The sequence below is a fragment of the Micromys minutus genome (genome assembly GCF_963924665.1).
Source record: "Micromys minutus genome assembly, chromosome: 1".
Taxonomy (NCBI): domain Eukaryota; kingdom Metazoa; phylum Chordata; class Mammalia; order Rodentia; family Muridae; genus Micromys; species Micromys minutus.
In genome coordinates, this window is record NC_137969.1 from 73,016,702 (window position 1) to 73,031,311 (window position 14,610).

Sequence of the window (14,610 nt, forward strand, 5' to 3'; positions counted from 1 at the left end):
GACAGACAGACAGACAGACAGAAACAAAGAAAAGAACAAAGCAAGCAAGCAAACAACCAGACAATAGAAGAAGGATCATAAGGTTTCACAGAACATCAACAGTCTTTGGAAACTTGTCTACTGAACATTCACATTGCATTCTGAAAAGGAATCTAGCTACAATTTACCTGTGTCCTGAAAACTTGACTGAGGATGAATTCAAGAGTTAGTGACTACGTTATTCGGCAGCTAAAATTTTCAAGGCAGCATAGTAGCCAGGCCATGGAACATTTATTGCTCACTGCATTTACTGCAGTTTAAAATGTGCATTCAAAGCAGAAATGTGCAGAGCTCGAATGGTTTGGTCAGATGGGAACATGGCAAGTTTACAGTTACAGACAAAGAAGGTACAAATGAAGTAGCTCCCCGTGAGGGAGAAGTTAGTTAGCAGATATCTTACACTTTGTGCTGGGGAAGTAGGAAAGGTATTGTTATGACAAGATGCCATGCATTAAAGGCTCCAGCTTGCAAAATGTAAATATAGTTGAAAGGGGAAATGTTGAGCTGAAAAGGGAAACCCAAGAGATTTCCTGATTCAAAACATAGCATAGAAACAAACAGAACCTTCCTGGTAAAGTATGCTCCCAGGTTCTGCCATCATGCATATGAGGCCAACACTGCTGTGATCACTACATCGTAAGCTGAGAGAAGAATTTGGCAGCAGCATCTGAATGATGCTTATTTGACAGGTGTGCATAGTGCAAGAATTATGAGGTTCTAGATGATGGGATCAAAGCTCTAGAAAGCTGCTGAGGCCAGTCAATGAGAGGCAAGACCAGATTCTCTGCATAGAGGCTCTGCGGGCATTGCATGGAACTGTGATGAATAAGACTAAATGGCCACAGAGACCTCAGGACATGGATGTCAGGACATGGAATCCGAGTTGGTCATGTGTCTCTGAGTCACAGAAGTGGAAGACTAAGCATGGTATGAGCAAGGTATAAACTTATAATGGTTCATCTTCCCTGTTGACTTGATGGGACTTGAAAAATCAACCAGAAGAATTACTTCTGGGAATATTTGTGAGGTTTGTTCTAGGCAAATTTAAGTGAAGACGGAAGAGCCATCCTAAATGTGGGAAACCTACCCCATGCACTGAGATACTGGCATTCACAGAAGGGAAATAAAAGGAGAAATCAAGTCAAGCTCCAGCACTCATCTTTCGGCTCTTTCATGGCAGCTACTGTATGACCAGCGGGTAACCTCTCACTGTTCCTCCTGCTCCAATATGTAAGACTTCATCTACTCAAGCTCCAATCGACAAATTTCCTTTAGTTGATTTCGTAAAATGTTTGTCATGGTGAGAAAAGTATCCAATTCATGAACCTTAACACATTTTTGAACTATCTACAAATATAAACAGAGAACACATTATTACCAGTCTCTACTACTTTTCATATTAGTGAAGGCTAAGGTCTTAAATATGATGCAGAAGGGTCACTGTCCAGGTGGCTGGTTTGTTAGGACAAAGGAGCCAATGTCAATAACATTGGCTGTAATTTCAAGTATTGTTTCCAAAGTCTCTCTGAGGACAAAATAGATTTGCCATAATGCCTCCTCCACTTGCCCTGGATCTGTTGTGGACCACTCAGGGCCCAGATCCAAAATACCCTGCTTGGAGTGCTTGTTGCTCTCTCTCTTCCAGCCTCTCTGTACTGCTGCCTTTTGGTCTTTGCTACCTGCATGGCCTGCCTTGACAGAGCCTGTACAAATCTCTCGAGATGGCTTGATTACCTCAGGAACACCATGCAATAAATAAATGCTTGTTAACATTTATGGTATGCTGTTGAGCGTCATTTAATCTCCTGTCTGAATTCTTCCTCGGGGAAATTTCCCTACCCATTGCTCTCAGGACTTCCTTGCTAAAACCAAAGCTCAATTGCTTAGTGACATCATGGCGCCAATCATTGGAGAATTTAAAATTTGAAGCCATGTCTAGAGATACAGATTCAACTGTTTCTGGTTCTTTTGTTTGTCTTCAGTTTTTTTTTTTTTTTTTTTTTTTGGCTCATAATGAACAACTCACTGAAATTACTGCAGAGCGGAACACATTTAAGAATATAAATGTGAAGTGGGATTTTTGTTTTGTTTTGTGATTAGGTTTTCATCAATGGAGTTGTACAGAGATCAGCACAGTGGACAGGATCCTGTAGAAGGAAGCTCTTCTCCATGGCTCAATGCCTCTAGCCATGACTCTTCCCCCTCTCCCCCACCCCCCGATATTGCTGACCAAGGTACTTTACTCCACTTTATAGAGTCTAAGTATCACACACTTAATAGCAGTTAGTAGTGTCAATGCTCTTTGGTATAGTAAATCTCTAGTGTAAGATAATCGTGTTAATGATCAGCATAAAGTAAAGAGAGGTCATTTTTTTAAAACGTTGTCATAAAGCCTACGTTTGCTGTGATAGAGTTGGGAGAAGGTAATCCCATTAACCTTTGTATTGTATTGATGGAATTCTCTCCCCTCCTGAGGGTAGAGGGTGGCAGTGCTGTCTGGGAACCAGCGACACAGAGAATGGCCTGAAGAGATCTAGGCTGCATCGCAATCTTGTTATTTATTTAGGACTTTGATCTTGAGAAAGAATTAGCCTTTTAAAGTCCCAGGTTTTTCTTTGTTTTGTTCCTTTTCATTTAAAAGTACAAACGCATTCCGGTGAGCTTTACACATTTATTATAATTACCCATTATTACCTTTATATAAAGAAAACAAGCATTTCTAAGGACACACAGGAGATGCTGAGCTTTTTGTTTTTTTGGTTGTTGTCTTTTTTTTTTAAGTGCCTTTACACAAAAAAAGAAAAAAAAACAAAACAAAACACTCCTTTGTGCTCTTTTCTGTAAAGAAAATGGCATTTTTGTATGGGGAACGATGCTTCTGACAACACTTCAGCTCCATTTTTGAGTCACAGAACTGGTGGGGTTTAAGTAAGAAAAAATTTTGAAATTGTCTCCCAAATCTGAACCAACATCATTATAACTCTGCACAGAGCAAACAGAGAGGCTGTCTCTGGAATTACTCAAGTCAGCCTGTGTCACTAGGATAAGAAGAAGGGAGTGGGCTTGTATGTGGTGTGGTGGGGTGTGGAATAGCTCCTTTGCAACTTGTAGGCTAATTTAAGATGACATCGAGTAACAACAAAGAAGGTTTTCCAGGGCATATGAAGAGATGTACAGAAAGTGGCAGCTCATATCCCCTGTGAGATGCACAGCACAACCATTGGGCAATGCCATTTGGCTGTCACCTCAGAAAAAAAAGTGGTTGCCCTGTTCATGTAAGCAAAGGTATTGGGGTAGGAGGCTCATTTCTGGATCATGAAATGTGGAAATAAGTCGGGGGAAGAGTGTGATATGTCTGTGAGATATGTGTGTGTGATGTGTATGTATACATGCATGTGTGTGTGAGTCATGTGTATGTGAGACATATATGTGATATTTGTGTGAGGTATGTGTGATGTGTGTGATATGTGTGTGCACTCATGCATGTGTTTGTGCATGCATGTAGATGTGAATATTAATGCATGTGCGTGAGTGATATGTATGAGATGTATGTGTGATGTGTGTGATATGTATGTGTGATGTGTGTGATATGTGTGTGCACTAATACATGTGCATGCATGTATGTGTATGCATTCATGCATTTGTGTGTGAGTGATTTTGTGTGTGACATATGTGTGATATGTGTGTATTCATGCATGTGTATGTGCATGCATATATGTGTGTGTGAGTGATATGTGTGAGGTATGCACATGATGTATGTGCATGGTGTATGTGTGAGGTGCCTGTGATGTCCATGTGATATATGGTGTGTGTGTGTGTGTGTGTGTGTGCGCGCGCGCTTGTGTAAATGATGAGGCATGCATGTGAAAGTAGGAGGAAAATCTTCAGAGTTCTTACATTCCACGTTGGATGAGACAGGCTTTCTCCGTGTTTGCTGCCACATATACAAGGCTTTCGGGCCCACGAGTTGTGGAGATTCTCCTGTCACTACTTTCTAGCTTGTTGTGAATGCACTGATACTTCTGACCCAGGCCAACATACTGAATTGTACAAGGTACCTGAGATGTCTATCTCAGGTCCTCATTCGTGTATGGCAAGAACTTTACCCAGTGAGCCATCTCTTAGCCTAGAGAATTTTAATTCATGTCCTTGGGCCAATTTCTAGTCTATAGTCAAGAGACTTTGTTCATGTTGCAAAACAGATTAAGACAAAGTTAGAGTTCAAAAACTTTAAAAGGTTAGAATGTCTGCAGGAGGAAATGTTGAAAGGAGAAATGAGGTCAATTAGCTGAAACCCCATGACTTAAGTGGCAGGCCTATAAATTGTCTCAAAGGTGACCATGTGTTTGAAATGGCTCTGTGGTATAGGTTAATTCTTTCTCTTTGTAATTAAGGAGAATGGTGACAGTGGTGCTGGCTCCTAGGTCACATTCCCTATGATCAGAATTAATTAACACTCTGAATTAATTAATGTGGGGGCATCGTAACTATCTTGAAATCATCTTTCATGGCTTGTTTCAGACTCTCCAGCTTCTACTGAGGCGTCTCTGATTATTTCCGGTCTCACATGATAACATCCCCCTTTCTCAGAGTTGCTATCCTCTGAAACATATGATTTAGCATTTATTCTATCCTGCCTCTTATTATTTCTTCTCCCTTCAATTAGAGCATAAATTCTTGGAGGGCATGAATTCTATTTTACACTTCTTTTATTATCTTACCAGAGCCCCAGGCACAATTCTTGAAGTAGTGCTAAATAAATACTTGTTGATTAATGGATTCCTCTTGAAGGGCCTTTCAGGCAAGCATTCACACTGGCCTTCACCTTCCGGTGAGGACGATTTCCCTCCTCAGGGGAAATGCATTGCATTCCTCTAGCTCTCCACCCTTTCTTCTCCATTCTTCTTTTAATTTTCATATGTAGAAAGCAAATCTAGCACAGAAGAAGGGGGAGAATACTCTTAAGTGTTGCAAAATTTCAGCATGCAAGCTACTTTCCCCAAGGAAAATGTTATCTCTGATTGTGTACTTAATGTTACACAATCATCTCAACTCTAGGAAACATATAATTATGTATGTAATTGTCACTCAGAAGTTCCCTGGGTTATCTACTCAAACATAGCTTCCTTACCCATAGCAGGGATAAATAACATTGCTTTAAGGTAGAAACTCAGATGTGTGTGTGTGTGTGTGTGTGTGTGTGTGTGTGTGTGTGTGTGTGTACATAGAGGATGTAGGACATTTTCAATGTTGTTCCCCCCTTTTTTTTATTTTTTCTGCAGATCTCCTCATTGGCCTGGCACTTACCAGTCAACTGCAAGGAGCCTCCTGTCTCTGCTTCCCCAACATCAAGCTTGTAAGTACAGTGTTTTTCTTATGGAAGTGTAGAGAGCAGACCCAGGTCCTCTTTCTTGTCTTCCATGCTTTAAGTAGATCCTGACAAATTCAACCTATGTGGCGACCTTATGATTCTATTAACTGGTTACTGCTCTGGTCATAAATAGGCAGCTCACAGTAAAGATGTAGAAAACACAGAGTTGTCCAAATGAGGGATGTGAGACTTAGTAGATTGACAGCTAGCTTTGGTCCACGGTCCCTGTGGCTCCCCATTGTTCTGGCAGTAAGACTCTCCCATAGTAGGATGATCACTCAACATAGAGCTACCTAGTGACAGGGGACCTTCCTCTAGAACATAAGTTGAATTCACTATATAGATACCGACAAGCTGAAATTCAAAGAGAGACAAGCTCCCAAGGCTCACAGGATTAAATAGCTGGCAGAGAAGAGACAAATAGGACCAGTTCTGCTCTTGCTATGTGAGGTTGCTTTAGGAAAAAGGTTAGTTCAGTGGAAATCTGTCTACAAAATGAAAGGGGAAAAAGTCAGACATTTGGTGGACCCTATAGAAATTGATCTCAGATCAGTCTCTCCATAGAATACCTTGCTCTTTCAGGGGTTTTAAAGTGGAAAAGAGGGTAACAAAGAGGATCAGAAAGATCACACACGTTTTCAGAGCTTCCAGTACTGAGATTTCTCACATAGGTAGAATCAAATGAATTAGCATCTGTGGCATGCTTAACTCCCTCCAAATTATTAAGCTACCAGTCACCTGTCAGGTGGGACGACTAGAGTCAAATGGCAGGTACACACACTCAAGCCTGTCCTTTAGTGCTATCTCCCGGGCTCAGAAACTAAAGATACCCACATCCAGCTATGCAAAATTTCACACTAGCTAACTCGAGAGCACTTCTGGGTGTCTAAGAAGAGACACCAGAGATTTTCAACAGTTATTGTTGGTGCTGATTTCTACCTCGATATCCATAAGATGGCTGCAGATATATTCCATCTTCTCATGCCCATTGTGATTAACTAGAATAGCCAAGAAATCTCTCATCCTAGCACAGGAGGGTGAGAGGATTCCACCTAAATTCTGGCTAGAACATCCAAAGCAAGATGGCATCCAGAAGACAGTAATACTGCACACAATCAGAGAAGGGTAACACAAAGGCTCTGGTGACTACCAGGTCATCCCCAAAGAAGGAGGAACCCTGAAAATAACCAGCCCTTACATGTGTCCTTGGGGCTCCCTTTCAGCAAGAGAAACACTAGTTCCATTTCAGATGAAGGTAAACAGAGTGCTGACAAAGTTGGGTGAATTCAGGGTGGCGTTGATTGATGACATTGCAGTGTATAGCCAGACATGGGAAGACCACGCGGAGCATGTAAAACAAGAATTGGGGTAGTTTTTACAAACAAGCTTGACAGTGTGGCCATGACATGTCAGCCTGGCATGCTGAGGTGACATATTTAGGACACAGACAGGAGAAGCAGGCAGCCAACACTCTGCTATGGTGGCCTTCTCTGTTTCTCAATAGACCATTTCATGAGGGAATGTTAGACAAAGATTACTGAACATTGCTAACCAATTGCTCCAGATCAGTCATTGTTCTGTTTACAGATCACTTTACTGAGCCATGAAGACCACCCAGGATGGTGACAGGGCAGAAACAATTGGGTAGCTTGCCCCTGGTTTTAAATTTAAAATGTGTTTCTCTGAAGAGTTACAGAATTGAAATGAAAATATATTGTAAGTTTGTTATCCTCCATCCAGATGTTCTTCTTATTAAAATGTTTCCAGTCGATAATTACCTACTGTCTGCAGTTCAGTCTCCAATAAGGGCAGGCAGAGGTTACATTTTAAAACAAGTATTTGACCAGCTTGGTGTATGACAGGGCAGATCTATTTTCTATGTCTTTATGATCAAAGGCTGTTTTTTTTTTTTTGTTTGTTTGTTTTGTTTTTGTTTCCTTGAAAAGTCAACTTAAGAGCCAGAATGAGGTCAGCAAGCCAGCAGCCCAGAAATCATCTCCAGTTCAAATGAAATTAGCCAATTTCATAAAGATTTCTCTGGCATAGTTTGAACTGCAAGTCTCTGCTCTCCTGGGGGAAGGAGTAACCTCACATCTTATCATTCTTTCTTACCCTGAAGGTGGCTCTTGTCACCTATTATCATATAAACACAATGCTGCTAGTTACCCTTGATGTGGACATCTTATTGCCCAACCACACTGTACTGCCTTTAAAGGCAAAGCTGAGCTCATCCAGTGCTAGGAACCTATGGCAGTTTGCAGCCCTGTGTCCGGCACATATTTATAAATACGGCTTTGCTCACTTGCTGAGCCACTGGCAGATGTGTTCCATTCTTCCGTTAAGCATGAACTTTCTGTGTATTTTGCCTCTGTGACTCAATCAGAATTATAAACTGCTGTGACTGCCAGCAACTCTGCCATACAAGAAGCATGATAATAGGCTGATTAAACTTCACAGGCTTTAAGGAAAAGGACATGTGAGTTTCAATTTAAGTTCTGCTTCTTGTGAGTCTTATGGCCTAAAGTGTCTCTGGATTTTAATTATATATAAAATATATACACTCATATATAAAAATGTGATCTTACAGAACAGTGAGAATATTTAATAAAATAATGTCAATTGGGTGGGGAGATGGCTCAGTGGATGGCTCAGTATATATGCTGTACAAGTTTGAAGAATTCAAATACCTAGCTTACATTAAAATACCAGCTATCTGTGATGGACACTTGAATTTCTTTTCTTTTCATTTTTTAATTTTTATTTTTTTAATTAATCATCCCATTCATTTACATCTCAAATGATATCCCACTTCCCAGTTACCCCCTCTACCAAAACCCACCCCATGATATTTCACTTCCTGGTTACCCCTCCACCAGCCCCCCCATCCCACATCTTTGTCTGTATGCAAGTGCTCCTCTACTCACCCACACTGTCCTGCTCCACTGCTCCAACATCTCCTTACGCTGGGGAATTAAGCCTCCCCAGGACCAAGGGCCTCCCTTCCCATTGCTGTTAGTCAAGGCCATCCTCTGCTACATATGTATCTGGAGCCATGGATCCCTCCAGGTACGCTCCTTGGTTGGTGGCCTGGACTCTGGGAGAGCTGGGTGGTCAGGCCAGCCTATGTTGTTCTTCCAATGGGGTTGCATTCCCCCTCCACTCCTCCAGTCCTTCTGCCAGCTCCCCTTACAGGCCACTTTCAGTCTGGTAGTTGGTTCCACATATCTACAACTACATTGGTCAGTTGCTGGCTGGACTTCCTCAGGAACTGCCACACTGGTTTCCTGTCATCAAGCTCCTCTTGACCACAGTAACAGTGTTGGGTTTGGGGTTTGCAAACATGATGGATCCCCAGATGGCCAGATGGTGCAGTCCCTGGTTGGTCCTTCCTTCAGTCTCTGTTCCTTTTTTTTTTTTTTTTTTTTGCCTCTGTTCTTCCTCTGGACAGGAACATTTGTAGGTTAAAAATGTTGAGATGAATGGGTGGCCCTATCCCTCCACCGGGGGCCTTGCCTATGTACTGGAGGTGGTCTCTTGAATTTCTAATCTTAGAAGTAGAGAAAAAGAATCCATAGAATAAACAAGCCAGTAAGATAAGACTAGCCAAATAGCCAAATGCCTCTGGGACCAAGTAAGAGACCTTGCCTTAATATATAAGGTGGAAAGCAAACAACCTGCAACCTCTGGCTGCACAGATTCACCCACATGAACATGCATACACACCCCTACCCATACTGCACACACACCCTAGCAAAAAATTGATAATAAGGGCATATATTTAGTACACCAAACAACAAGAGGCCATTAGTATTGTGTGGGTTTTACTCTTGTGCTCTGTTTTACTGTCATTCAGATTAGTGGACACAATGCGATCATTCTCTTGCACCCATGTGAATGTGTGTGTGTGTCTTTGCAAGGGGACTTGATAGGATTCCATGCTTCCCTTGTACGAAAGGCAAATGAGATCAGTTACATAGACCAGTAGGAGGCAAGGGTGGTGTAAACAGGATACAAGTGGAGATTTGTGAATGGTTATGACACCTTGCCTCAGGCAAATCCTCCAAGCTGAATTTGCAGGCTTTTTGCTCAATGGGAAAAAATATACCACAGGTGACAAATCAACTAAAAGTCAGCCAGCTAAAAGAAGAGGATCTTATGGTATGGGCAATGTAAAGAAATAAAAACTGAGTCATAAAACTTAATTTTTGCTTTGTTCAATATGCTCAGTTCATAATCTAGAGATTTACCTTTAATGGTCCTACTTCATGGGTCATGATACCTCCCTAAGATGATTCTTTATGCAATACATGAATTATTCATAATTACAAATACAACACATTTATTATATCTGCCAAGAGATAAACCAGAACCTAGATGCTAAGCATTGCTATGAACCAATTCCTATGACTTGAAAGTTTTAAAGGCTCCAGTCTGAACAAAATGCTTTGTTGTTTTTCACTTACGGAGCATACTCAGTTGTTACTGGGCATAAGAATCTCTTTGATGGTTTTCAAGTGCTGGACGATCTAGATGGTCTTGGTGGTGCATCTCCTGGTCTGCTGGTGAACTGCTCTCCTAACTTTCCTAAAAAGATGCTCAGCAATTGAACTGCCATCTATATGAGGGAGGAGACTTCTGGAATTGGATATAGGAGTCCGAGCTCCAGTCCCCTGCACTAGACCTGCTAAACAATCTTGCAAACTTCAGTATGTCTCTATGTCTTAGCTTTTTTGTGTGAAACCAGCAGATTGTAAAGGATGTTTCTAAAGTTTCATATGCTCTGAAATTCTATGGCCTAACATGTCTTCATTCTTAGCCTATATTGCTGTCACACACATACAAACACACACACACACACACACACACACACACACACTTGCTCTCCCATGCACACATGTATATAAACAGAGAGGCCTGTACTAATACAACCTTTTTTGGTATTTCTTGGATAACTTAACCATGTGGTCCTACCAAAACATGCACTATGCAATGGCACTTTTGAAATCTAAAATCTTTACTATTTCTCTTTATCCTCTGCAAATGTGATTTAAGAGTCCCTATGGGTTATTTTGAAAGATATGTTTCAAAGTATTACAAAGTCCTCTAACAGGTACTGTTACATATCAGTGTCATAGCATTTTCTCACTAATACCTCAAATAAAAGTTATTTTAAACATTGTATGCCTTTGGAGATAAGGAAAGGTTGAGAAACTGACACCTACTTTCTGAGAAATGTGATCTTTTTACACCACAACAGGGTTTTCATAAATCCTCAGCTACAACTCTATAATTTGTTTTATGCCATCAACTCTCACATCATTCGCAAATTATCATAAAACCCAAACAGGCACACTATAAATTTTTAAGACATGGACTTTGAAATCCACAGCTTTACAGTCACTGTGGCATCAAGAATTTGAGAAAACAGCTTGAACGTGGAAGAAATGGAAGGGGGTGCAAAGTTTCTTTTTCCCATTAAAAAAGGGGGGGAGCATATAAAAAGACATATTCACAGAAACTCTATATAAGAAGAAAGAAGACAGAAGTAAAGTCAGAAGGAAGTTTTGTGCCTTAATCTTAAAACTCCTCTCCTAAATGTTAAATTTGAAAGTCTATAGAGTTTTATAAAATATTATTAGATTTTTATTTGCCAAGAATTCAAGAAAGCTTTAGGATCTTTTCTTTCAAAATATTCTGGGTAGTATCCTCTTTCAGAGACACCTGTGCTGGACCTTGTTCAGGTTGAAGCATCGAATCTGGTACCCACATCCCTGAAAGACTGGATGAGTTTGCAGTAGGCATAACAACAGGCAACTGACGACAGGTCCAGCCTTAGTGACACTGCCCTGAAGACCAGTAATCTAATCACTACAGTCACATCAAGTGGCACCTTGAGTCTTAGGGTTTCCATTGCTGTAAAGAGACATCAGGACCAAGGTAATTATTATAAGGACAACATTTAATTAGGCTGGCTTACAGTTTCAGAGCTTCAGTCCACTATCATCCAGGCAGGAAGCATAGCAGCATCCAGGCAGCATGGTACAGGAGGAGCTGAGAGTTCTACATCTTCATCCAAAGAAAGTGAGGAGCAAACTGACTCTTCTGTACTGGGTGGAGCTTCAAAGGTCACCCCCACTCTGACACACTTCCTCCAACAAGGTTTTGGTTTTTCTTTCTTTTTTTTTAATTTTCTTTTTATTTTTTGTTCTTATTTTAACCTGGAGCATTTATAACAAGCTCTGGAAAACAATGCAAAATATTTTTTATACTTTTGAGACAGAAATTATGATAATAGCAGTTGTTTTGTCTGTTCAAAATGCTAAAATTCTCATGCAGTGTTTGAAACATATTCACAATTTCCCAGTCTCCAAACTTACTCAGCTGACAATTGCTGTCTGACTAATTGAAGCTCAGGATTATCTTCCTGAGAAATTTTCCTGTCCTCGACATTCAAGACAGGTGTAATTACGCTCTCTGTATGCTCCATGTTCAAAGAGTAATATCATTTATCTCAAGTTATCTGCTCAAGATTTGCAAGTTCTCAAGAGTTGTAAGGTCTCCACGTCTGACCAACCAGCTTCGAATACCAGCTTAGTAAGTACTGGATGACTTAGTGACTTAGCCAGCTTTTTAATGTTCTCTCTTCTCTCTCTGTCTTTCTTCTCTATCTGTTTCTCAATCTCTCTTGTCTCTTTCTCCTCTCTGTCTCTGTCTGTCTCTATCTCTGTCTCTGTCTCTCTCCTCCTCTCTCTCCACTCTCTCTGTCTGTCTCTGCCTCTCTCCCCCTCTCTCTCCACTGTCTGTCTCTGTCTCTCTCTGACTCTCTCTCTCCCTCCCTCCCTCCCTCCCTCCTTCCCTTCCTCCCTCCCTCCCTTCCTCTCTCTATGACTCTCCCCTCATTCTGCATAAATAACACTTTAACTGAGGACATGAGAACAGACCCACAACTGTCAAATATTGTTCAAAGAAAATAAAGTATAACTAGAAATCCCTTCTGTGTTTAAGAAGGAGGTTTTAATAAGGTAGAAATACTACTTTGCTGTTTACAAATTCAATACCATCTATATTAAAATTCTCTGGCCATGGGAGAGTTTATCTCAGATAAGGAAGCATCTGAGTCTGGAATATCGTAAGTGTAAGGCCACCCTAGACTTATGAGCAAGACTGTCTTAAAACAACTGAGCAAACCAGGAAAGGCCCGTGACAGTCGAGTGTAAGCCCAGCATAGATTAGGCTCTAAATTCAATTTCCCAAGCCATGAAGAGAAAGTTCTAACTGTTGTTCTTGCAGTCATGGAAAAGCCAATGCTAAAATGCTTATGAAATACAGGGGCAGTCTGGACAGGCAAGACAATTTTGAAAAAGGAAAATGAACGTTCACGGTTTCCATTTCGGTACATACTACAAACCAGCTGCAAATAAGGTGGCGTTGTGCTACCATCAGAGTGGATAGTTAGGAGCGACAGCAGAGTCCCCCGAAGACGTAAGGTATCAATCACCCAGATTTTAGAGAAGGGTAAAAATGGGTGACTAAAAGGAGATTGACTCCTTTTCAAAAGCTCGTAGAGGACAACTGGATGGTCACATGTAAAATTTAATTCAAATTCAATGACTCACTTAGGAGGTAAAAATCATAATACTGTTAAACAACAGCAGAACAGGCAAACTCTGGTTAGTTTGGATTTGTCAGTGAACAGTGAAAGAAGAAAGGAAACAACACAAAAATAAATGGCTGTGTGAGGCGTCAGAACCAACTTGTGTATATGGAAGGACACCAGCAATGAAAGAGAGAATATAGCCCACAAAATAGAAAACAATATTGGGACATAATCTCTGATAAGAGCTTACTATGTAGACTATATAAGAAAGAAACTCATATACATGAACAAAAATAAAGACAATTTAAAAAAAAGATTGTGAACATGAGTAGGTGTTTCTCCTAAGAAGATATACAAATTGCCAATAATCACACCACACACACACACACACACATTGCTGCAGTCAGACATGATGTACTCTCAATAGAGAATATTTGCGGGCAAACTCTACCGAGGACTGGGCACTTGCTGCGGAGCATCTTTTGAAAGGGAGCGGAGAAGGCGGATGGGAAAAGCCGGACCCGGGGTCCAGCCAAGCCACCCGGCTATGATGGCGAGTGCTAAGACAGCGTGCGAAGCGCAGCCCCACTCAATGCCGAGCTGAGGCTTGCCCGCAGATACAGAAACTCGAGCTACTTCCAAACTACCTGTTAAATCCAGAGAAACTGATACGCTTAGACATCTTCATCCCGGAGGTTCAGAGCCTGACGTTACAAAAGTCACCAAACCAAGACGAGAGAATGGGCAGGCCAACACTGCAGAGACTGCTGGCAGGAGGAACATCAGAAACAGCTACAAGCCATTGAATAAACAAAAGCAAGAGGAGGAACTAAAGGATAAGTAAGACCGGCTGGAGGCCGTCAACAGTTACACCAGAAGCTGACAGAGACCCAGAAAGAACTGAGGGACCTGACCCAGAAAGTGGAGCTACTAGAGAAGTTTCAGGATAACTGCTTATCCATTTTGGAGAGCAAAGGTCCCCACCCAGGCCGAGAGACCCTGGCATCAAAGCAGGAAGCTACCACAGATCACTCAGACTCCATGCTGCTGCTAGAAACTTTGAAAAATGAACTGAAGGTTTTCAATGAAACTGCCAAGAAGCAGATAGAGGAGCTCCAGGCCTTGAAGGTAAAGTTGAAGTTGAAAGAAGAAGAAAGGGCCCAATTCCTGGAACAACAAGCTTTATGTAAGGATGAAGCCAGTGACTTCACAGTAGGCCTGGAGAAAATGGAGCAGTTCTTAGAAATGTAACACAAGTCCTGCAGCCAGACGGCTTCTTCCTGGATAAACTCGGCAGAGGCCACTTAGGATATCTACAGTGACTCACCATCCCTTAGGAAAGACCTGCAGCAGTTGATCAGATAAGGGCAGTTGATGCTTGGGTTCATCCTTTAAGCAGAATGCCCCGCCTTCAGATGGCTCAGCTCTCCTGCAAGAGAGGAACATGGGAATTTGACTCCACTTCCTGTGCAACAGACAGAGCAACAGCCCCTAGAACTGGGATGCCTCGAAGACCCTAGAAACTCTTACTCGGAAACATGGGAGGAAAGCCCACACCATGACAGCACATGCGATGTGCAGATGTCACTTCAAGCCATGCTGT

The 14,610-nt window shown here is 41.5% G+C and overlaps 1 pseudogene across 1 annotated transcript; it reads left to right on the forward strand.

Moving 5' to 3' along the window:
* The first annotated feature begins 12,492 nt into the window (after positions 1–12,492).
* On the forward strand, positions 12,493–14,258 carry LOC308430227 (small kinetochore-associated protein-like; annotated as a pseudogene). The gene is made up of 2 exons: positions 12,493–12,539; positions 13,435–14,258. The product of its transcript is annotated as a small kinetochore-associated protein-like (transcript).
* The last annotated feature ends 352 nt before the right edge of the window (positions 14,259–14,610 follow it).